General features: G+C 39.0%; 1 protein-coding gene and 1 long non-coding RNA gene across 5 annotated transcripts in view; one reads left to right on the top strand and one right to left on the bottom strand.

Annotated features, from left to right (window-relative positions):
* The window catches only part of HTR1F (5-hydroxytryptamine receptor 1F), a 114,712-nt gene that overhangs the window by 11,431 nt on the left and 77,607 nt on the right, over window positions 1–25,674 (top strand). The window contains exon 1 of one of the 2 annotated variants that reach the window (XM_021402731.1): window positions 4,615–4,757. The exons of the other annotated variant lie outside the window; for it this stretch is intronic. The gene's annotated coding sequence lies outside the window, so the exon portion shown is untranslated. Of the gene's footprint in view, window positions 1–4,614; window positions 4,758–25,674 lie in introns of those variants that run through there. 2 annotated transcript variants of the gene reach the window in all.
* LOC110401516 lies at window positions 1,914–25,295 on the bottom strand. Of its 3 annotated transcripts, XR_002440406.1 has the most exons (4): window positions 24,859–25,295; window positions 11,283–11,402; window positions 3,981–4,065; window positions 1,914–2,241 (listed from the first exon to the last, which is right to left on the bottom strand). It is a non-coding gene; the product is annotated as an uncharacterized LOC110401516 (long non-coding RNA). The 3 variants fall into 3 exon arrangements; XR_002440407.1 differs by lacking the exon at window positions 3,981–4,065 and having other exon boundaries at window positions 24,859–25,293; XR_002440405.1 differs by lacking the exons at window positions 1,914–2,241; window positions 3,981–4,065 and adding an exon at window positions 5,564–6,549 and having other exon boundaries at window positions 24,859–25,291.

The raw sequence follows: 25,674 nt of genomic DNA, 5'->3' as shown, positions 1-25,674 counted from the left end.
GATGTCTTTTTACAGGACCAAATTATTTCTAATAAAGAATACATTACACTGAATATCTTAATAAAGGTATTTAAAATGTGTTTTTTTTCCCCCAGTGTTTAAAATCATTATTATTTTTGCTCAAAATCAACACACCTACTTTTTTGCATTGCTCTGTGCATCCCACTGTCATCCTTGCCGTGTGAGTTCTTCTCAGCTCCTGGACCATTACATATTCTTGCTTATAAAGATAAGGTTGATGCCCAAAGCAAAGAACTTGTGGAAGTCTGGGTATCACGATGAAAATTATGCCCCATAACTTTGATTGATTGGACATGCTGAAATTAGCCTAAGATACTTAAGAATTTCCAGATTTATTCATTGATAATTTTTATCTTAAAGAAAGATTAATATTAGGGGGAAATGAGGAAAAATTCAGCCAAATTAAGCAAACAATTAAAAAATAAACCCATACCAAACAAAACCCACAACTTTAAGTAAGACTTTCAATAGCTTTACATTAGATTGCAGAATACAAATATTTCTTCCGCTAATAGCATTTGAGCAAAAATAGATCAAATTCAGATATTCCAAAAATCAGGGCAGTAGTTCTATGGAAGACTTGCCCATTAAATGCTTTGATATAGAATGTTAGAAAACTAAATAAAATACATAAAACATAGTTACACTAAGAGTAGGAGGGAAACTATGCTGGATGTGGGGGAAATTTTTGCCTTTTTCTCTTTTTGATGAGTGGCTGCAAACTTGCAATGAAGTCAAGATTCATTCAGGAAGCATAACCCCTCTCACTGCTCTACTGTATTTTCTTCATGGCAGTTCTGCATTTATTGCTTGACGTTTAAATGTATAGCGTACTACTGTGGATTTTTTCAGTTCTTTTTTTTTTTTTTTTGGCAGAAGAAAGGTTGGTTTTGATTCCCCTGTGCCTGTCATGGATGTATCACAAACTTCCCAGTGTCTTCCTACTCCAGTGTTAAGATTTATATTCTCTGCTGAACAGTTTAAATAACATATAAATGTGCAGCATAAAGAAGTCCATCATATATGATAGCTAGAGGGAGGGTATGTCTGTTCCCCATGTGTTTTTCAGCTACTTAATGATCTTTATATCACTCTATAAGGACAGAATTTTCCAGAAAGAGATGTTTACCCAAAGGTATCTGAATTCATGTTCTGAAGAGCTAACATCGAATACCAACTGTAACTGATGAAGCTGGGGAAATGATATTTGCTGTGAACCATATATTCATTGAAACACTGCAATTTAGAGTGGTAAATTTTATATGAGTACGTCCAAGCAGTTTTGCCAGAAAAATCTTTGACAAAACGCTTTTGAGCACAGAGACCTTAATATACTGAATAGTTCTGATACAGCACATAAAGAAGATAGTTACAAAAGAATGACAGTATTTCTGTTTTCCTAATAATTTAGCAGTAAGGAAGCACGGTCCAGGCACAGCTTCCTGCTCTTTGGGACACTCCCTTCTTGCAGCCTCTAGTAGAAGGCTTTGTCTTCACATGCCGCAAAGGAGGAGATAGCACTTTAGTTCTTCTGCTCTTGCTGTTCTCAAACAGACTTGGAGCTGCACAACAGCAGCAGCAACAGCTCTCCAAGCAGCTTGTTAGGGCACTCTTTAAGATACAGATTACCTAGTCCAAACCCCTTTTTTCCCATTTAAGAAAAAAGACTGGGTTTGGGGTAGAAGCTGGAAGAAACCAGGTCTTGGTGTTGGCAAGTGTGCATGTTGGAGCTGCATTACCCTTCTCCAGCACCAGCTGGGGTAAAAGTGATTAAAAAGAAAATTAAGAAATTCTGTGTCCAACATTTTTGGATTTACATCCAAATGAAAAAAGAAAAAATTTTGGCAAAGATTTTTTTTTCCCCAATACTCATTATCAGACAATACCTTTAATTTAATCTTTCTCTACAAAGAAACACATGAAGACCATGGGGAAAACAACACGCTAGAAGTGCAGCGTCTGAGTTACATCCATGTAGATCTCTTGCAAGAAATACTGGTATCTGCTGTATTTAGATGTACCCTGAGGCAAGGATGAAGAAAGAGGGAAATGAGTCCTGATTCCCTTTGGCAAGTGCCTTCTGTTAAGAATTTACACTGAGTTGCTGCTCTTCCTTAAAGGAATCCTAGAGCACCTGGCTTCCACTGGTTGCGTCATCACAGTCTGTAAGATGGATAAGTGTCTGTTCAGTTCATCATACTGATTCAGCGAGTTGTAGACCTATGGACAAAACCAAGGGTGATACAGTAGATCAGGGTTCTCATCTCTCATCTTCCCAAGTAATATGGCAATGGCATTGACTTCCTGGGTATGTGATGACGCTAAGCGGGTGACCTTTCACACAAATAGTTACCAGGACCATTGCAACATTAATGCCAGCTTGTAACAGCCAAAGGAAACTTGGTCTAGCAGTTTAGAGACTGCTTGCCTCTGTCTCAGTCAGAAAACTCATGAGAACAAGTTTTATGTAGAAACATTGGGAAAAAAAGTGTTTGGCCAGAGTTTATCCAGAAAGGAAAAAAAAAGAAAGATTAAAATGGAATTAAAATGCAGAAAGATGAGAAACTAATTTTAGGTTTTTTTCAAACTGGATGCATCTGTCTGCTGAAAACCAACTTCTAGCATGTATAAAAGAAGTACACAACAAAGAAAGAGAATGAGGAGAAAAACACATTTATATTATCCTCTTTAATAAACCTATAAAGCACCTTGATGGCACAAGGTAATAGCACAGAAATATAAATAGTCCTATGCTGTTGTGTTGAATTTCAAACTTAAAGGCAGACTGACAGAGAGATGTTTTAAAATACACGTAGGATGAGGCACATGAGCCACACAGGAAGGAACACTGTAACAGTCAGAAGTTTACAGCACTTATTTCATCAGTATTGACTGTATTTATAAATGGATTTCTGACCTTCTCTGATTCCTTTCATTAGAGCAATACATAATCTAGGTGTGGCCAACACTTTTGTATCCTTAACTGAGTGGACTACTTTTATAATGACAGTTTACTATGCTTTTTCTGCTAATCTAATATGCAGTACATCTGTGACTAACTGATTTTTACTTTCTTATTTTTATTAGGACACTATCGCATAGACTTCTTTAGCAGAACCATGACATAAAGATTTGTCTGTTGAGCCTAAACACATTTACCTTCTGGAAATTCATTAATTTAATCTAGAGATTTATCAGCCATTTGATGAATGGTGAAATTACATGGTCAGCTTGAAAAGTAAGGCATTTATATAAAAAGAAGTTTACTCTTGTATGGCTGTAGGTATGACTCACTGACCTCAGAACTCAAAGCACTGCAGGGATATTAAGAATATAAAAACAAATATTTTAATAAATTGAAGTAATTAAAGAATGCAGGAAATACAGACTTGTTTGTCCTACCTGAAACAGAAAGCCTTTCTGTGCTAATGAGAACAAAGCACAATCCTCCTGTTCTCTGTTACAAATCTTCTGAACCTACACCTGTCAAGCAAATGCTATCACTTGATTTATTGCCTTTAAAGAGTTGTGGGAATCAATGAGTGTAAGAATCAAGAAGTACTACTCTTGCTTTCAGTGAGAAAAATGCTGATACCCTGACTCCTTCAGACTTTCCTCTTCCTGCCTACAATAGTTTTCAACTCTGAAACAGCCACACTGCAGTGAAGAAATACCCTGAAGGAGTGGAGGGACCTTGTGGGCAGAAATGTTCTCAGAGCACAGCTATGTCCCCACCAGGAGAGAAAAAGTCCTTCAGATTGAGGGTGGAGAGGGGGAAAGAAGGGGAGAAAAACACCTTCCTTCATGTTTTCACCTCCTTCTAAAACCTGTCCTGAAAGTGAGAATCAGTTTTTCTCTGTAGCAGAGGAAACTTACACAATCTGTCCTCACTTCTCTTACTCATGTGGTGCCTCCAAGAACAAGCAGCCTCACACCAAGCTTTCAGGCAAGTGCCTCACCTCCAGCATCTGCAGGAAATCTTCTCATTCGCTGCAGTAAGCTGGCTTCGATTCAGTTCAGTTCAGATCAAGTGATGATAACGTGCTGTAGAAAAGAACTAAAGAGGTAATTCAGAAGGTGTTTATGCCTTTTGAATGGTTAACCAGCTAGTTGCCCTTCTACTTTCTGTTTGGTTGGTTTGTTTTTAAAACCTGTTTTATGTATGTGAGAGGAGGAATCAGTAGGAGATACAAGAAGGGTCCTTATTAGAACCAGGTGAATATAAAAACAAATAAGTTGAAAAAATAAAAATACTTCCAAGACAGTCTCTGCTTTTTGAGTACTCCAGTGTGGTAACAAGGAGGGTGTACTGCTGACTGTGTCACTGGGCTGACATGGGAAGTGATGGTAAAAGCAAAACCCTATTTGAACAAGCAAGCTGTCTTACTGCAAACTTTCAGGCACAGGCACACAATCACTGCCACTATTTTATGCTCACTGCTGGCTATAGCACTGCTTACAAGGAAGATTTGAAGGCAGGAAGCTTGTCTAAGACAACAAGGTTTTGCATCATGCTGTTGAGAAACTGCCTCTTCTTGCTTCATGCTGAGGAAGTCAAGCTATCAGAGGTACAAAAGCTGCTTCTGCCTCCTGTAAGAAAATAGCATGAGCAGCTGTGGGCTGGGAGTGATCTGATGGTTCTGAAGTTCCCTGCCCTGCCTGGTTACACTAGATACTGCACAGACTCCCTGTCCTAAAGAATATGCTCCATGCCACCATCTGTGAGAAGGCTTCAGGTAGGTCCTTGCTTGGCAAGATGGCAGAAACTGGGCTGTATTGTGGGGCAATGCCTGGTGGTTGCTTGACCAGTGCAGGGAAACAGAAAAGTTGTTTTTGAGTTAGTGGAGGTGCTGACGGGTTGCAGAAGTTCAGCAGGTTTCCACTAGGCATTCTGACAAGAGTAGTATTCAAAAATGTATGTATGTATATTGAACAAGATTTTAAAGTTGCTAAATCAGAGCAGACTATTCTACTCTGATAGTTCAATATAAAAAACATGGGTGGTGAAAAGGAGATGAAAAATTGCATGTCAAAGAGGAATTTCTGTTGTATCATCTGCCTATTTTTCCTTCCTAACTCCATCATCAGACCTTTCTGAACCACACAGTATACCGTCACTTCAGCCTTAATGCAGCACTCTCTGGGAACAAGGTACTGGGGCTAAAAACCCAGCAGAGACTGTAACAGAATAAACAAAATTACATAAGTAGTTACTTATCATGATTTGAAACTATCTTCTGTGCGATCAGAACAACCACCAAGACTGCTAACAGCTGCTTCAGAGCATTTCTGGACATGGCTTGCGAACGCTGAAAGGGAAGGTAGCAAGCCACTTCTGTTTGTAATACAAGTGTCTTCCTAGGTTGGAAGTGACCCACAAGGACCATCAAGTTCAACTCTGGGCTCCACACAGGACCACCCAAAATCCAAACCCTATGTCTGAGAGGAGTGTCCAAATGCTCCTTGAACTCCAGCACTTGGGGCCATGCCCACCACCCTCTGGTGCAGAACCTTTCCCTAACCCCCACCCTGATAATGTTCAGTTCTGGGGCATATGATACAATGGAGTGCAACCAGATAGTGTAAATGGAACTGATTTGAGGAGGAAGGAAGGGTAGAGACCAGGAGAAAGAGCTTTACACCCCAGTAGAGCCCAAAGCTGCCCCCTCTGACAGCATGGCATTCAGAGCTGCTGCCAGTCTGTTGCTGCAAATTCCTATCTCATTTCATCCTCTGCCAAAGCATGTATCTTTGTTCTCATCATTTATTCTCCCTGCATCTCGCTTTCCTCATCTGTAAGGCAATGTGAGGAGTATTCTATGCTTAGGGAAGCACTGGGAGGAAAAATACATAGGAAAGTAAGAGGTACTTGAACTCTGACACAAGAGGCCATTGCACACTGCTTGGACTGACAGATCTTTCTGTGATGAGCTTCCCTGTGGCTTCTCGCTCAGTATTACTCAGTCAGTGATCTTGGTATGAGAACATGCAAAACAACTCCAGTAAGTTTTAGACAAGGCATGCAGTTTTAGAGATACATCCTTGATTTCACCTGTAGCCAGGCGTAAGATTAAAGGCTGAGGACTGAAGCATGGTGGTTCAGTCCTACAGCTCTTTTCCCAGCAAGGTGGCACAAGGCACTCACAGCTGGTTCTTTAGACCTTTCCAAGGCTTCTCTCTTCCCTGTATGCAGCAATGTCAACTGATCATTGATTTTCAGTGCAGCTTTTCATCATGGAAATGTTGACAGTTTAATTATCAGGAGGCTCCACACAGGTTAGGAGAGAGCATACAGAGCTTAGTATAGTAGCTCCCAACAAGTTCTTTGAGCAGTGAAGCTTTTGAAGCTTGCTTTCCTGTAGCTCTTGTTTCTACAACGGTTTTCAGTCCTTCTGTTCCCTCACACAGATTTTCTGATGTCTAATAATAGGTAGAACTCATGCTGCAGCTTTTCCATTACCAGGGGGCTTGCCTTGTGCCTATTCGGCAGCATGTTTTCATGAAGCATGTAAGGAACTCTTGATGTCTCTGCAAATGCAGTTAAAAATGGGCAATGAGTTCAAAAGGAGCCCATGGGGACTGACAGACAGCACAATCTTGTAAGCACCATTTCTCTAAGAAACTGAATTAAAAGACTGGTGGCTGGTTATGTGGGACGCTAATTCAACCCTTCCTTTTCTGTCACCAAAAAGAGATAGGAATTTTTATTTATTTATTTATTTTAAGCAAAGTTAATTAACACAGTTTTAGTTACAGGAAACCAGAAGAAAAAAAATTGAATTTTCAAAGTGTCTTTTTTTAATTATTACTGCTGATTTGCTTGGTCACGGATTTCCACTGCTTGGTTTCTCCTTTGAAATAATTTCAAAATCACTATTTATTTAAGGTTGTTTAGAGCAACATCACAGAAACCTCCCTCCGCCTGTTTTCCTTCTGGAACTTTTATCTTTCTTGATTATCAGCTATGTTCCCATGACAATTCCTGCACTCACACATCCCAGAATTAGCTCCGAACATGTTCCAGCCTGATGGTACATCAAACCCACTCAGTACTCGGGGAGCTACAAGTACGCAATAGACTCCGAATGTGTGGGGAAAGAAAGGTCTCTAACATGGGTATTGAGACTCATATGTGTGATTGAAAGATGGGAGACAGGATGGACAGAACAGAGTGGAGAAAGTAAAAGACACTAAGGTTTATTCCCCCCCAAAGTAATATGTCTAATGCATCTATATAATTAGCGTATACCTTTGGTGAAATTGAACACTTGCTTTAAAATGGCTTATCATTTAAACTTCAGAAAGTTGATAAGGCAAGAACTTGAATTTATCTGTCCTTTGAACTAAATTCCCTGCAGCCTTTCTTCACTGAGCTCTCAGTTTTCCCAGGAGCTCACTATTTCTGTGGGTTGAGCAGGTGCCATTTCCACTTTAAATGCTGCTGCATAGCTGTATGCACATTCTAGCTGCAGAACTACATGTCTTTCTCAAGACTGCAACAGTCATCTTAGTCAAAAAACTGAGCAAATCCTAGCAGAGATCTACTCCACAGAAATACCTCAGTGCTCAGATCTAGCTGCCAGAGTTGGACCAGACCTGGTTGAATACATACCATTGGTCCAGTAGCCAAGAGGGAAACACCTGGATGCTCCACTACTGCAAGTAAATGATTACTCATAGGAAAGCTCCAGGTAGGTGCTGGTTTGTCTCCATCAGCGCTACTGGTTTGCTAGGAAAGCCAACATTGCTCTCTCACATTTCATGGCCAGCTCTAAGGTTTCTCAGCCGAGGCATGATAAATTCCAGCCAGGGCTCCTGGCAGGTCTTTGTGGACAGCAAGAACTGTCAGCAGAACGTGTTCAGCTTCAATACAACTACCTGGAGAGCTGCTGGCCAATTTTGTTCTGCCAGTAGTTCACCGATGAAAGCTGCTCTGCAGCTTCCTAGTTATGTTTGCTCCTAACTTTTCTCAAGAAGAGGTCCAGACTGAAGAAGTAAAGCTCTTCAACTTGCCTCCATCTGAGAACAGCCTACAAGCTCACCATACATCACAACAGCATTTTCTAAAGCTTTCTTCTCCCTCTTGGCACTTCTTAAGCCTTTTCAGCATTTGCTCTCTGGCATTATCCAAATGGCACAGCAGTGCTGAGCCACAAGAAACGTACCTGGGAACACTCACATTTATGGAATATCAGAAAGTATTTCCTCCCAAGAGATCACCATCCACATGATAGTACCACAAGGGTTAAAAGAAAAACAAACAACACAAGCATCTTATAACGAAAGCATACTTACACAATAGCAGGTATTGGAGAAAGTGTAATTGAGATAGTAAGTTGCTTCACTGTTTGAACAATGCTCTGACCTTTCAGCTACCTTCAACTTTTATAAAATATCTATATAAGATATAAAGAAAGATATTTAAAGATGCATGGAGATTTTAAGGTATTAAATGCTTTAATTTCAGAGGTATTACTGGAGAAGCCTATTTATTTTTGCTGTGCCTTTTTTTTTTTTTTTTTTTTTTTTTTTTTTTTTACACAAACCTTTAATGGTATAAAATTTAAAGTAATAATAATACATTCAAAGGGTGTCTTTTCAGAGGTGTCACCTATGGAAATAGTATTGTTCTCATTCTGATAGGATCTCTGCCACAATACTAATAAAAGCACTGCTGTTTGTTATACCAAATTCCACTGCCATTTTAACAAAAAACCCTTGTGTTCCTTGTTTGGCAAACTTCTTGATAGCATCTATCCATCTCTGTAAGGATAGAGTTGCATAAAGAGGTTGCTAGTTGTTTCTCCGCCCCTCACCAATGTCCCAGCAGCCATTCCACTAGTTGAAAGCTGCACAGGCACCTCTCAGTTCCTGTGCTGGAGAAATCGGTGGCCAACAAACATGTCCTGCAGGTTTACAGGCTGAGCCCAGGTTCAGCTCAGCCCAGGAGAAGACCATAGGAAGGGAATTCCATTTGGGAGAGAAAAACATTGCATTATTGTTGCCATTGAGATGGGAATTAGCACAATAACTATTGTGTTGTGCTCCAAAGCTCCCCAGTTTTCATTTCTAAGTCCTTGCCCCACTCCACCACCACTCTGCTCTGTCCCAGCAATGTCCCACCCCATCTGACAGATTTCTGAGTCAGGAACAGGATAGGGAGTGGCAGAATAAGAACCTGGTTAAGGGACAAGGAAAGGGAAAAGAATGCATGAGAAGGTATTGAAGAAAGTAGAGAGGAGTTAAAAAAAAAAAAAAGAAGAAGAAGAAGAAGAGGCAGAGAAGTGACATTCAGAAATGGCTCGTGGAGATGCCAGAAGACACGAAATATCTTGGTACCCTATGGTTACCCTATTCCCTTCATTAGTGAAGCTCTGTCCCTCATGGCAAGCAATACACAGACAGCACAGCACTCAGCAGCATAGACTGGAACTGTCACCTTCCCTCCTATATGAAACAGCTTTCTCTTTTTCTTCAGCACTAAGAGGAAAATAAGAATTCTTCTACCAAGTGCATTTAACATCACATTTTCTTCTGAGAGGAAGAATACTAGTACCAGTTTGACAATTTAAAAGTTTTCAATTAGATGGTTGGACCATTTCTTTTGGAGTGTATGCTCCAGTGTCCTAAAGTTTACACTGCTTCTGTATGAGTTATTGCTGACGTAAAATAAAACCCAAGGAGGCTGTGGATGCCCCATCCCTGGAGGCATTGAAGGCTAGGCTGGACGTGGCTCTGGGGAGCCTGGTCTAGTGGTTGGTGACACTGCACTCAGCAGGGGTTTGAAACTTGATGATCTTTGAGGTCCTTTTCAACCTAGGCCATTCTATGAAAATTTGACACCATAAGGTCCCTAAGACCACCCATGTTGTGTTGCACCCTTCATCAGAAACACCAGAAAAGCATTAAAAATGACAATAATAATTCAGAAAAAAGAAGGGGACAAGGCATTCCTGATCCACTAGGCATCACAATTAATGACAGATTCTGGAGGCAACATCACTGGTTCTGTAAAGCATATCTGAACATGTCTTTCACATGTCAGTAACGGCGTGCCGCAGCCCTTGTGCAAAACCCAGCAAACAAGCTCTGTTCTGCTACATCCGGCCCTGCAGTAAGCACCACCTTTGCTCTTTCAGCCTTCCAAAACACACTCCTCTGCAATCACCAGAATTACAGCTGAGCTTTTATTTCATCTAGCTGGTGAAAGACATCATAAAGCAGTGACACAGAGGGTGAAATCCACTCCCAGAACAGCAGCAGACTGCCTGGTCATTCGCGGTCAACCCTCCAGGGAGCAAGGCTCCAGCCCTGGAATGAAGGCTGCAAAAAGGGCCCCAAATTCAGCTGCTAGGTATTCACATTTATGTCTTATTCTTATATGTCCTCATCACATCCTTTCCTAAAAATGACTGTGCAAAAAAAATTCAAAATAAAAAATTCAGACAAAATTTCTAATAACACGTTCTTGCAGTCATGCCTTCAAAACCACAGCAACAAATGCTTTGAAAGGGAAGTACTTCTTTTCTCATTTATTCACCTACACATCGTTTTTTGTAGCAGCAAGGGAAAGAAGTCCAAAAGCAGAACAGCGTTCAGTGGGGCTCTGAATTACACTTTCACCATCTCACACTCCCATCTCTCCTCCGGCCTTGCAAAGGAAAACACCTTCAGAGCAAAAGTCCTATATCTACTACTTCTAAAGATTCATTCCCTTGTCTTTACAGAGAAGACCTATGCTTTTTAATACAGCTTAGGTAAGGAAACACCTTTCTGAGAAAATTTAAAACTAGACAGAAAATATAGACAGAAAAAGTGTTCTTTCAAGATCAGGAGGTTGAGGAAAAGTTCATCCCAAATCAAAACTTTGGTTTCATCTTTCTCTTCTCCAGGCAAAACAACATTTGACTACCTCCTTATATACTTATTATTAACAAGTTACCTTAGTAGCAAATAATCAATTTCAATTTGAAACACAGATGCACTATAGAATGGCTAGAGTTTGAAAACACAGGAATCATGGAGGTGTGTGAGGACTGTTGCTAATAACCCCATTCCCTGAAAATCTTTTTTCATTAAATGTAATAAAATTACGACAAGTAACTATGACCGTCTAACTCTTAAAACAGCAGGAAGGGGAGAAGCAGGTTGTAGATTTTGCACACCTGCCAGCAGTGTGGCATGGGAAAAAGTCATTGTAAAACTCCAAAATCACAGTCAAGAGAATCACTCAGCAGTCATTTAACAGAGAAAAAACTTACCTGCATAACCATCTTATGGTGTGGTAACTTTGAACATAAGATGAAATCATCTGTATTTCTATTGCATTTCCCTGTTACTCTTCTGAAAGACATGCTGATGAACTCCTTTTCTTTCTGAACCTTTAAGAAAGACAACAGAGACAACATATTACAAACAGATTATTTATTTTTTTGTATCATACCCTAACTTATCCAAATTTCTGAAAATTTTTGTCTTCACTATGTTTACTTACTATCAACTCTGGAACAGAATTTTTAGAATCTTAGAGTCACCAAGATTGGAAAAGACCTCCAAGATCATCCAGTCCCACTGCCTACCTAACACCAATATTTCACCACTAAACCATCACGCTTAATACAACATCTAAACATTTCTTGAACATCTCCAGCGACGGTGACTCCACTACTTCTCTGGGCACCCTGTTCCAATGCCTCATCACTCTTTCTGAGAAAAAAATGTTTCCTAATATCCACCCTGATAGTCACCTGGTGCAACTTAAGGCTGTTACCTCTCATCCTAGAAGTGTTCCCTGGGAGAAGAGGCCAACACCCAGCTCACCACAGCCTCCCTTCAGGCAGTTGTAGAGAGTGATAAGGTCTCCCCTGAGCATCCTCTTCTGCAGACTGAACAATCCCAGCTCCCTCAGCCACCCCCCATAAGACTTGTGCTCCAGTACCCTCACCAGCTTCGTTGCCCTTCTCTGGACACGGTCCAGGACCTCAATAACAGAGAATGCTTCCATTCATTGGTCACAATGCAGATAAAACATTTGTGTGAAGGCTCAAATTATTTAAACAACTAATCATACCAAAAGCTAATGGGACTTAAATACCTAAATTAAAAAGAGGTTTTTGAAAAATGCTACATTAAGCTGGGGTTATGTGGTGTTAGTCTAGACAACATTTGCATCCAGGTGATTTCACTGAGATGTTTGACTTCCCTCTAACCTCATGAATGGTACTAACCACTCCATCTAATTTTGTGCAGTGATGGCATTAACTAGTTAGTGCATCTTGCTGGTGTGAATAAAACTTAGCCAGACATCTCAAGAACCTGGACACCATCTGTATTGACAAAGTTGTGTTTCACAAAGTTTCTTTCGTGCCTTCTTTTAAGCGTGTGCACAGCATGGTCAAAATATGGGTAACTTTTGCACTTTAGCTGGGGCCAGTTTGTAGTGGGTACTATGTTGTGAAATGGCTCAAATTTGTCACAGGGAGGATTTGTTACTCACAAAGGCATACCTGGCTCTTTGGCTCTGGGTGAAAAACAACAGAGCTTCTCAGGGTACTATGTTAGCTTTATCCTATAGGAAACATCCTACTTTAAGTTCTTGACTACTGCTAAGAATGCCATCTGATGGTCAGTAAAGTGTCTGCGGGAATGTAAAACAACAACAACAACAAAACAGTCGCCCCAGAATCCAGGCTGATACTGGCTCAAATCCTGAGCAGAGACACGTGATGCCATCCAGCAGAGAGCTGTGGGATGGTAACAACTGCTTATATATTCCAAGGAGCACTTAGCAAAATGAGTTAAGCCTTTGGTACATAATGTCACATAGGGCAGAAAGCATTGTTGGCATCTATTCAATGTCATGTAAAAATCCCAAAGTTGCAGGAAGTGCTGCACTTTGATTGCAGGGTTTTTCGAGCCCATTTTCATTTTTCTTCGCACTTGCCTTTTAAGCTTTGATCACAACACCATACAGCTAAAGGCACCTGAGAAACAGATTGCTAGGCAACAGATGCTGCAAAGGACAGCTTCCCCTCCCTCAGCACTGAGATGGTAAGAGACCTTGTAGTGCTCAAAGTTGCCTGTTGCAAAATATTCAAGACAAAAATGGCTTAGTTTTATGAAAGTAATCAAGAAGCAAGAAAGGACTTTGCAAGTAGGAGTTAAAAACCAATAAGAATAGGAAAAAGGCAGTTAAAAACATGAAAGAAACATGACGGAAAGCTACGAAAGGCAACAAGAAATAAGGAGGTGCTTTGTAAAGTACAAAAGCAGGGGCAGAATAAGAGAAAAAAATATCAAAACAGGTAAAATGTAAACAGTCTTAAGCTACTGTTATTCCTAGAAAAGTTTATTTATTGTTAAGCTGTTTAGCATTCATATTACACCACTGTATCAAAAATTAGGTCTACCATGAGGAAACTGACCTTACTGCTGTGTTTTTCCACAGAATTAACAAAGAGAGAACTTCATTTCTACTCAGTCCATAAATGTCATCTATGGACTAAATAGAAAAGCTTAATTTGATCACCATTTAGGAGGGAATGCAGAAATATACATCATCAGTGACCCAGACCACATAAATCCTTATAGAACACAAATGGTTATTTCACCCAGAATACAATTTTGGAGCCAATATATAAATGCAAAATGGGATGTACCTGGCAACGTTAAGCAAGTAAAAGACTGCATCTACCTAATAAGACCTTCCTTTTGGATAACAGAAGCCACTAAAGTAACCTGATCTGGAAGCATAGTTTAGTACTGTATTTTGTACTCCAAAATGCCTTTTCCTCATCTAAATATTTAGGTGTTGTTTTAAATGTGTAAATAGAATTTCTCAGTAGGATACACAGTGGCAACAATAATAGCCACTAGATATGCAGAACCAACAAGAATGTACTGAGCAGCAATCAGAGCTGAGTGGTAAAGATGAAGAAATGCAGACATACAGTGAAAATTAGACTGCAAAGGATATTAAAACAAGCAGGTGAACAACGGAGTTGCTCTGCAGGAAAAATGGAACAGAGATTAAAGATAATCTAGGTACAGCATTAAAACTAAGTAAATATTCTGCCTCACTTCAATCAGATGTTGAGTATGGAACAAAAGGCAGAACAGCTAGTGGGAATCAGGTTAGGGGAATTGCTAAGAAGCTTATTTGGTCTTTTAAGATCATATAATCTTCACATCAGAATTCTGAAAGAACATGACTTAAATGAACGTAAAATTGTAAAAGGTTCACGAAAGCCTGTTTCAGCTTGCCAAAATCCTGGCCAAGTGAAGGACAGGGGTTCAATCTACAAACACATCACTGAAGTTGAAAACAGAAAGGGGGAAAAAATAATTTCACTGAAGACCAATCTTGGCATGAGAACAAGCACATCCTGGCATTAGAAAAACATTTCCACCTTCAAGGCAACAAAGTTTGGGAACAATCTTCCAATGAGCAACTCGCACAAAACTAGTTAGAAATGGAGACTAATCAGTCTGGAAAAGGGCTCTAGTGACAAATTTGCTTGAGACAGGTAGAAGAGAGATTTCTAGTCCTTTTATTCGTAAGTTTCTCTCTAATCAAGCCTCTGTGATTCCTCCACAGTGTCACAGACATTTCACTGTGCTCGTTACATAACACTCCAGCACACATTAGAAATCCTTTGCCCTCTCACTACTTGCAATCACCTTAACTACCTTCCATCCTGCATATGTCTCACTGTAGCAAAATATATGTGTATACACATATAGATTTGAGGTACGCATTCTCTCACAACAGAGTTTCTTGTTGGACAAATCAATATAGTGTGCACTTTTTCTGTTCTGTGAGTTGTTCCTTAAGCTGAGAGAGAAAATGGAGAAGCCAAGCCCTGGAACTCCGGTAACAGCTGACATTCGTCACTGGCTCACCATGAATGCAACTGACTGCATCCATGCTGCCCAGAGCACATACACATTTAAGGAGATGCAACCAAGGATTTCCCTTCAATCCATTACTTTAAAACTTTAGCAGAGTTTATTCAAAGTCCGTCAAAGCCAAAACAATCACTAATGCTGAAATATAAGAATAGAAAAGAAAGCACAAGCCTTTACCAGATAATTACTTCTATGCTTTTCAGGTTTGGAGTACACAGAACGTTCCTTCAACAAGTTTAACTAAACCTGAGTATGCGCTTTGTTTGTGAGTTGATCGGCCTGTTTTATTGCTACTGACATATCACATTGGTAAACCCCTTTTTACTTTTCCTTCAATATATCTATTTAAAATGTATGACATCTCAGAAACATACAGTAAGCTATCTTATTAAAAACCTTTACAACAATCCAAGAGGAAAAGGATTCTGCAAATAGAGTAACGCTAACTATTCTATTTTTCAAAACTGGAGTGCCAATTAGCCTGTGGTAGTCTGAAGCCAAAAACCCTCCATCCCCAGCCTAATGTATGTTACATGCACAGAGGCTGTGTGCACACATGCTGACACAACCTTTTTCTGCATATACTCATTTCAAACAAATATTTTGTATGCCAAGCTGCATCTTCTTTTAAGTTCATTTCCACTCCGTGATGAATGGCTCTAAACTCAATTTAATCCATTTTTGTCATGTAATTTTTTTTCCATGTCTACTATTTTCAGTACATATTACACTTTCACTACTTCTGAATATACCTTATTAAGCAGCAATTGCAAATATATATATATCATAAATTTCAATGCTGTAATCCCTCCTTTTAGTCAAATCTAACTTTCTTCATTCTTGGAAGGACAAAAAAATCCTGCAGAACAAACATGCATTTCAGTTGGACTCCATATCACAGTCACTGAAACTTCAGAGCTAATTTGTGTTCATTCATTCCTAAAACCAATTTGATTTCCTACTGACTCCTCTTAACATATTTTGACTCTACAACAATTGGTATACAGTCATGCAATTCAGTTTGATGACAGAATTTTTTTCAAAGCTGGAAATAAAATTTGATAGCATTTTTATCCTCATCCTCAGAAGATCGATTTGAGGTATTTGAACCTTTACAAACCAGAGATAAAAAGACAAACAAGAGAGCAGGGAATTCTGCAAAGCCCAGGAGTACCAGCTCCATTTCTTCCCTGGCGGAAACATGGAAAGATGCCAGGACATCGTTATTCTCAGGTAGCACATACAGGAGGGTTTGGGATGGTTTTGTTTGTTTGCTTTGTCATCTCCATGTGAAGTTCTTCCCACTTATTCAAGGCCAGTTATTAAAAAGAGAAAAAGATTCAGCTCAAGAAAATTTTTATATTCAGTTTCTTCAGAAAATCTTATATCTGGCTACTTCGCAGACAGTGGGACTTCTATTAAAGTCGTTTTTTTCCTGCACTTGTGTTTCACAGAAGGGACAGGCTGTTTATCAGCAGGTTTTCTGCATTACTTTTGAAGGGGTTCTGGATCTGACCACCCCATTCTAATCAGATTTTGATCTCAGTGAAACCATCAGGAGAACGTGGTAATGCTTTTTCTTTCCACGTAAATGATAGCTTTGCTGGTAAAGCAGTCATAAAAGCGGCAGGCAGGAACTTGGTAAATTCTTGACTGTCAGTTATTTCCATGCCAAGTATGCATTATTTGCAAGTTAAACTTGTTTCATTTTCTGCAATGTGCCAGCTCTACAAACTCAAGCTGACAATCAAGAAAAGTTCCTCTCATGCATGATTACTGTTAACAAAGAATCCTCTGGCCAAACTGACTCACTGACACTTGAGCATTTTGTTTCCTGACAGTGTTTTCTTGCACAGCCAATACAGACCGGAGCTTAACAAATAATGCAGATATACAAAAAAGCATTGGATTTGTTTTGCTGTCAGCACATCTCCTCTGCTGGGCTTGCACACCAAAGCAAGCAGTTGAAACATCAGCTTTAAAAGCAAGCCAGTAGCTATGACTTCAAATATACACAAACAACATACCAAGTAGGAAGCAATTTTACGTCAGAGCGGGAGATGTTAGAGATGTTACTTCTTGGCACTTCTTTTTGAAGTACCTGGGACTGAGGCTTTATTTGTATTCCACTCTGCCTTTTGCTGTACACTTGTAGCACTTTCATTTTAACAAACTCTGAAAAAACTCAGGGACAAAAGTCCTCAGGGCTTGGGAAGAGAAAGACTGTTTGTTTGGTTTTGTTGTTTAAGAAATAATGCATGTCTTAGTGCCTGAATTTCCAGCCTGGGTTTTCACCTACTTCGGTCTTAGAGCGGTGAAGTGTTTCATATGTATTTTGCACAGCTGATAACATGGTCTAAATGCAGGTAGGGTGTTCTCTACCCAGCACAGTTACTTTAAATCAAAGTAACAAACATAACTGCCATGTGAAGAATAAAAAAATGTATTTTTTACTAAACACTTCTCACCACAAGATGTTTGTCTTATGTCTAAAGCAGCAGGTCAAGTTGCAAAGCTGATTTTAACTTGGGAATCCTTGCCTGCCTCATTGCAATATTCAAGTGAATATCAACAGGAGTGGAGTGATATCCACATTTTCTTTCTTCATACAGAGTGACATACACTAGTACCTGCAAACATTATTTCCTTTTATTCTACTGATATCATCTTTTCATAATATCTATTATAACTATATTATGTACTACTGGTCTATTAGTAAAGAAACACTCATTAATTCTGCTTTGATGAAAGATCACTAGGCAACATCTAATATCTGTGAGACATTGATGTTGTACCCACTAACATCCAGAAGTCAGCCAATCCTTCACGCCTAAGTGATTACTCCCAGCGGCAGGTGAAGCTGCCTTTCCTACATCTCCAGATACATGAATTTTTCAGCTTATTGCCCTTCTGCAGAAAGAAGGATCAAAGTAAAGATGATGATAAACATCTCTAACTCTATCCAAATCTATATCCTCAGATGTAAGATTAAGTACTTTAAATATGTTTGCATAAAGATTCTCTCAGTTCTAAACCAATCTGTAAGAAATTATATACATACTGTCAACACTGCAGAACTTCATGAATATACTCTAAAAGGAAATTGTCAGTTAATAGCAAATAATCCTAACATTTGCTAACAGTCAACAAAAGACTTTTTAAAATAGACAGATTGTTATTTGCAGCTGTGCCAGATGGGGCAATTTGAAAAATGCTTAGTTGCTCTTTAGTTAACATTTAAAATATATTCCTCAACATGCTTGAACATTTTATAATTGGGGAGATTTTATTTTTGAGTAAAATTTATCTGGAAATACTTTTATGTTCCTGCTGTCATATACGATTATACGTGACTATGAATAAAAGACAAATTGCCTACAGAAAACTATCAGTGGAGCTTACACAGCAGAAACATTAAATATTAATAAATGAATACATCAATTTTAGTGCAGAGAGACAGAACATCGTGGGAAATTTGTGTGTTATTTATTGCAATATATTATTTGAACAGAACATTTATGCAGCAGTTTACATCTAGGGGGAGGATTAGGGCCATCTGTGTGTCTAGCTCTCAAATAAATGGTCAGCAACAAAATCTTTAAGGAAGGGACACTGAGGTGGTAATGTTTTCATTCAATTATCTTCAAATTTCTTTAGACTTCAAATCCAGTGCAGGTATCTGCTGTTTTCTTCCACTCTTCTGCAACATCCTCTCAGAAATATAAAATCATTTTAACCACTTGATTGCAGCAGAACAACTGTACTGATATAGGATGGAAAGACACAGCATGTAGAACTGGACAGAGCTTTATGGCTTAAAACTAAAGGAAGCATTGTTTTTTTTCCAGAAAGACAAAAGCAGTCACCAAATCATACCATAGTATCATAGAATGGTTTGGATTAGAAGGGATGTTTAAGATCATCTAGTTCCAATCCCCATTCCATAGGCAGGGACACCCCCCTCTAGACCAGGTTGCTCAAAGGCCCATCCAGCCTGGCCTTGAATGCTTCTTAGGAGGGGGCATCCACAACCTCACTGGGCAGCCTGTTCCAGCATCTCACCACCCTCACAGTAAAGAACTTCTTCCTAGTATCTAGTCTAAATCTACCCTTTTCTAGTTTAAAGCCATTTCCCCTCTTCCTATCAATACATACCCTTATAAAAAGCTCTTCCCCAGCTTTCCTGTTGGCCCTGTTCAGGTACTGGAAGGATGATTGCAATGTTCTCATCCGACCTTCAACTAACTGTTATATACTGTTTCACAAACCTTTAACATTCAACAGTGAGGATGTACAGGCCATGTAGCTGATGAATGTGCCTGGGAAGATATCCATGTAGATTTCTCCCCTCACCTCCCCAGTCATAGTACATAATTATCTTTCTCTCCCCCTGGATATGATGCAGCTTAGATCTCTGAAGATGACAAGACTTCAACCTTTGGAATATCCTTAAGACTTGTTTCAGTGTTAGGAATTTTTGAGGTATAGCCTCTGATCCACTGAAAAGGGGAGAACTAATTTTATAGCCACTGGAACAATTGTTTTTAGCCTGGGCTGAATTGGGAGCATCAGCTGAATGAGGAAGCTGACCCACGTTCAAGCTCCTTGCAGACTTGCAAACAGAGCAGGTCCAGCCTATGTCACTCAGACTGTGGACAAAAATAAATAAATAAATAAAAAGAAGGGATCACATCTGGCCCCGAGGCCACAAAGCAGAGGGCTTCAGGCTGACTCCCTTCCTTACAGACCGGTCTTCAAGAAAACAAAACAGAACTGGGGACCCTGCTAACCACCAGGCAGCATAGGCAATGAGGGGTTAAGTCCCCAGCTTTGCTCTGTGGCCACATTTTACTCAGTACCATAGGCTCAGTCTGCTGTAGGCAGTTTGTGAGAGCAAACTGGTATGTATGCAGCACAGACATCAAGGAGCAGAAGCAGGGAGTCAGCCAAACAGGAAGCATCGATACACCTTTCCCCTAAAATTTACACCTCTTCTCCCTCACCTCCAGTCCTGTCCTGACATCCCCTTGCTTGGCTTCCACCTATTTATTTCACTGTGAAAAGTGCTGCTTTTAAACCGTCTGCCATATAGTTCTTCACATATTTAAAGAGGAAGATAAAGCAGTTATTGTCATTAGATCTACCTAAACGCATTAATAGGGTATCAAAATGCATAAATAAAAGCCATAAAGTCTTCATTTTGATGCACAACACATGCTTGTGTTTCTTTAGTGGCCTTGCATTAAAGCATGAATTTCAGCATGCTTGCAGAATAGGATCTTCAAATTTCCATTGACATTTTAAATACTATGCCTTTCCTACACAACAAATTGTTATCACAAGAACAGGCATTTGGGATGTATGAGAAAACCAAGCGAGAACTTGATCTAATCTTTTGTTTGTATTAAGAAATTTGGAAATTTCACTGTTTTATTAGCTGTTAAATCATCCAGCCTGTGCACTACTACTACTTTTACAACACTAATTATAAGATTCTTGCAAAGGAAAAGCAGTATCTTTTATTCATTTTCCCCTTTGGATTTCAAACTTGCAATCAAATCCATCGTGAGGTATTTGGTTTTGTTTGAACATCCTGCATAGAGAAGTAGTCTCTACCGCTCTGAAATTATGTGGAGTCAAAAAATGAAGTATCACATTTGGAGAAATTTAAGGTGAATAATTCTTTTGCTTTATTTCCCGAGTACACTAGCCCTAATTCTAAGACCTCGGCACATTAAACAAGCATACACAGTCTTTTGCAATAATAATTGTTTCAACTGCTAAACAGTAGAAATATTTACACACTGGGTTAATATCCAAGTGACCTACTCTTCTGGTCCCATTTTCACTCTGTAATAGATGAACAGGGGAAAGGAAGAAAAGGAAACAGAAAGAAGAAAAGCCCTCAGAGAGCTGGAAGATGGGTTTAAGTTGCCTTGTTCTCATTTGAAAATTAAATTTGTAAGGTGATAAATTCATAGTAGTTAATCCATGGTAGTTTCAGATTGGGCACAGTGCTTTGAGTACTATGCACAGCTCAGGAAAGGTCTATATCCTGTTCATGAAGTTCCTGCCTGGGGCATATCCAAACTAAATGCAGATTCGGTGTTTTAGTTCAACATATATACTCATAAAGATGTTTCATCAGGGAATGTATGTCTTCCAAGACTATGGTAACTACAGCAATTCACAGTAACTGAAAGAAAACTCCTGGAACCAAGAAAAAGGGCCCTTAAAAGAACTTATTTCTAATGGTTTGTGATTCTCATAAAGATCCGCTGCTGAGCATGCCTGCTCTCTTTCCTCAGAGCTGAGAAGGTCTACACAACCCCAACACAGACCCCATGTATTTGATTCCTGCAGCAGGGTTCAGCCAAAGTCCATGCAAACAATATGAGCTACCTAGCACCTCCACTGCCAGGAAGGTTCCAGACCATATACTTAAATGCATTATAAAGGAATTGCCCTGTCCCAAATACTCTGTAGGTTACAAAAGAAAAAAAAAAACCACAACCAAGAACACAAACACTAGCTGGAGTAGGTGAGATTTCTCCAACTGGTATTGCTGATCCACTTTAAAGCACACCAGATATTTCTATTATGAAGTTGTATCAATTGGTGCCATTGCTTGAGGCAGGATTTTCACATGTAACTTGCATATTTATGTCTGAGTAGGACATCCTACACTCTCTTTGTAACCAATGGAAAGAAAAGGACAGAAGGGAATTCTCATCTGTCTTTGACATTTGATTCTCCACTGCAAAACACTGCACCCCAGAAGGGCTGCTGAATATAAATGGGAGGGGGAAAAGAAAGAAAAGAATTATTATAGATTTTGACATTGCATGCATCTGCATTTAACAAAATTAATCCCTTCCCTGAAATTTCTTAGACCGGACTGGTGAACTTAATTAATATCATTACAAGTAGAAACTATTTCTCTTAAATGGATGGATTAAAATGGTTTTAAAGTCATGCTCCTGTTGTATGACGTGAAATTCCATGTTAAGTCTGCCACATAAAGAGAAAACTTTACTGTAAAAATATTCTCATTAGCAGGCTGAGCTGGCCCTGGACACTGAGCACAGTATAGAGGTCATCACAGCTGATTCACAGAAGAGATATTTATCATAAAATCTTTAAAAAAAAAGTCAAAGTGAAAAACTCATTTCAGGGAAATTGAGAAAAAGAATAACACTAAATGGAGCAAAAAGTATGTCTGAACAATTAGAAGTATTTAAGATTCACAAAGTATTCTCTTCCATGTGTAAAGATTGCTCACCTATGCTGTTTTATGTGATTTTTTTTTAGTTCCTAGACTACGAGATTAATTAGCTGTTCATCAGCCAGGATGCATCCTGAAAGATGATGTTGCTGTTTTTAAATAAGAGGTTTCTGACATCTGACATTTGTATGGTCCCACCTCTTCATTGCTTACCTTCCATGCTAGCAAGTAAATAGTCTTTATTTACAATACTTATTCCCAAAAATCCTGCTAGAAATTTGACATACCGAACAACTCTTGCACAACATATTTCAGTGCAAGCATTTCATTTCAGCACCTCAGATATCATTTTTGTATGCAACAAGTTATTCACTAGCTGTCTGCAAGTTTGAATCCATAATGCGTAGGTAAAATCCTTCTATTTTCAGATGAACTTTTCTTCACAAGTCTCTGTTTACCTAGTATCTTCAGCTGTCCACCTCCTCCTATCATCAAAGCATCTACATGCACATATCCCAGGGGAAGCAACATTGTTATTTAGTTGGCGCTATTTTTAATCAAAAGACTTCACAAACATAGTCTTTAGAAATCACACGTGTAAGAGTGCAGAATATCATTAGTGTCTTTCACTACAGAAATACTGAGAAATGCTGATGTCATTAAGCTGCTGAAGGAGCAAAAGGTTACTATTAGAGCTCACAACTCAGCACGTTCCAATTCTGTTTGAGCCTCTTCTTTCCTTGGCAAGGCTCTGCTTTGGAGATTTAACTCAGATGTGATACAAAACCTTTTCTGAAGTAGCTTTAAATTACATAGCTCGTGGGGTAGAATTGGGCTGCGTTTGTGCATCTCATGAAGGAGAGATCATCAGCCTGCTCTCCCTCTCCACTGCTAGTCTTCTCAGCATCCCTTGCAATTTGTTATTCCTTAAGAGAGTAATCTCTTATGTTTGGTCTCTGCAAGTTTACCTATGTAGACTTGTGGGAGGTTTGGACTGTAAACTTTTGTAACTTGTCAGTCTTGAAGGAATAGAATAATAGCTTTCATTTCATTATAAATATTCTATTTTAAACACTATTTGGGAATAATTTCAAGTTTTTGCAATTAAATGACAGCTACATCTTGTTTGATATGCCATTAGTAAATGTAGCTCATTTTTTCTCCCTAAAAAATTTCCTGGAAAAAAAAAAACCAATATTCTAGTTATAGACAGGGTGATACAGGGTACCAGAATAATGTCAGGGCTATTTTATTACAAAGCTGCAGTAAAACTGAGATCGTACAGTAGTATAGCAGCTTGGGGTGACTCTTTTAATGTCTATCTTGTATTCTGGAAGTATCTAATCAAAATAAACACTATTGGTCAATTGGTATCCACGTGATATAAATTCATTATCTAATTTTATGCAATTTTTGATATTTTCAAATTTATATTCATTTTATCTTTTATACATTTTACAGTACATCAGCTGAAATTGGAAGCTGTAGAAAAAAAAAAAACTTCATGCTTATCAGCCTTCCAGACAAAGCAGCTGGTACAAGAAACTTACACTATTTTAAAACTGAGTTCAATCACATTATGCTGGAATTTATATACCTCAGAACTTCTGCAAACAGAAAATTAAGTCTGTGCTACAGGTCTTTCAATAGCTAGTGCAGTAGCATCACCAACAAAATTTACTTGCATGACACACTGTATTAGACCTCAGCTTTGGTATTTCTTTTGGTTATTTGCCAAGAGCAAGAGAGAAGTTTTTTCTGCCTATAACACATCATTTGTTTTCTGATCTTTCCTTTATTCTTCCTCTAAATCCTATGAGGTGAAGCCTGAAGTGCTTTTCAGTACTCAACTTTATTGTCCCAAAGTTGGCCTCGTCTATTGGCCACAGCTACAGACAAGCTGCAAGTAGCATGAGCCAGCTTGCCTACCAGCATTCAGTTCCCAGGGTTAGAGCAGCAATTCCTCTCCATTTCCCTCAAACTAAGCCAAATGACTTCAGCCCAAACAGAGAGAACAAAAAAAAAAAAAAAAAAAAAAAAAAAAAACCATGAGCCAACATAGAAGCAGTCTGTTACCTTTGGCATGAGGCACAATGTTAGGACTTCTGGGCATTCTGCTCATCAAATCACCTACAATTGCAACTGCTCAGGGTATACAACACTCTTTTTCGTCCATAGCATCTGGTACTTTATCACATATGCCCTATGCTTGTAACAGCATTATATGGCAATTTTTTTTGGTCTGTTTGCAAACATGCAAAGTAGATGCTTTGCAGACCTTCTGAATCAGACATCTGTGGTCCAATAGTCTGTGCATACAGGAAGTTACTATAACCCTTCTAAACCATTAATAACACTTCCAAGAATTTCATTCTATAAAACAAGTAATTGTAGACGTGGAGCATATGCTTACACAAGTGCTCTGAAGTAGCAGTTTGATTTCTTCTCAAGTTGATAGTATTTACCCTGGGCAGAAGCATTTTTCATGCTCTGTTTGAAATAACTGGCAGCAAGCCCCACAAGAGTTACTCTAAGAATTACGTAGATTGGTAAAACACAGTAAAATGCCCAAACTCATTTCCTAATAATCTTCCAGCCAGCAGCCTAATTTTAACACCTTCCCCTTGACCAGCAGGAGCGGTCAACAAAATGTAACTTTGGAGAATAGCTTCTTTCTACTTACGATAATGTATTCAAATACTTACCGTACATAGCCCAAAGCATATCTTCCTTCCCTTCTGAAGGGAAGCACACTAACCTTAGCTCCTCCACACCATTCATTCTAAAAACTTCCTTTTCCCTAAGAAGCTTCCAAAATCCACTTAGCTCTACCCCATTCCCCAACCAGCCAATTCCATCACCTGCCTCTGCATTTACCTTCAAGTTGATTCAGCTGGAGTTGGTCAACTCTGCCATGCTTCTTAGCTAAGTCAACCACTCAGAGCAAGAGGAAATGCATTTGGCATACAATATTATGACTCTATTAATCGTTACAATTGTTTTTAGTGAATAAAACATGCTACAAAATCATTAGGCAGTAATGCTGTTATCATTTGTTTCATCTACAGCAGCAAGGCAATATGACCTAACTACAGCTTTCCTGTAGTTCTTTTGTTGAAGATACCACAGCTGTGATTTTGAAGAAGAGCCTTGGTGATTTAAACATGCCAATGACAAAAATAATATGTGAATTATGAGTTCAGTATCCTAGACAGCTTTAAAGATGAATTTATCCTTCGGTTATGTTTACTGAGATCTATGATCTCTGCTTTTAATTTTATGTAATCACAATACATGCTGAAAGAAAAAAGGAAACTTCTGGGGATATATACAGGAGGATTCCATCTCCAGACAGGACCAGACAAAAATGAAACCACCCTTCTGAACAAATGAGCAATTAATCCTGTATAAGGGAATAATTAGTATGCTGACTGAAAGCAAAGTGGAAAGAAAAAAAAAAACCTGCAACACCTCTTTGTCATTCATTTAATAATGGCTTTTCACTAAAGTTTTTAAAATTG

This window comes from Numida meleagris, chromosome 1 (assembly GCF_002078875.1).
Source record: "Numida meleagris isolate 19003 breed g44 Domestic line chromosome 1, NumMel1.0, whole genome shotgun sequence".
NCBI lineage: Eukaryota > Metazoa > Chordata > Aves > Galliformes > Numididae > Numida > Numida meleagris.
The sequence above is the reverse complement of the archived record's forward strand: the minus strand, read 5'-3'. Positions and strand labels throughout refer to the sequence as shown.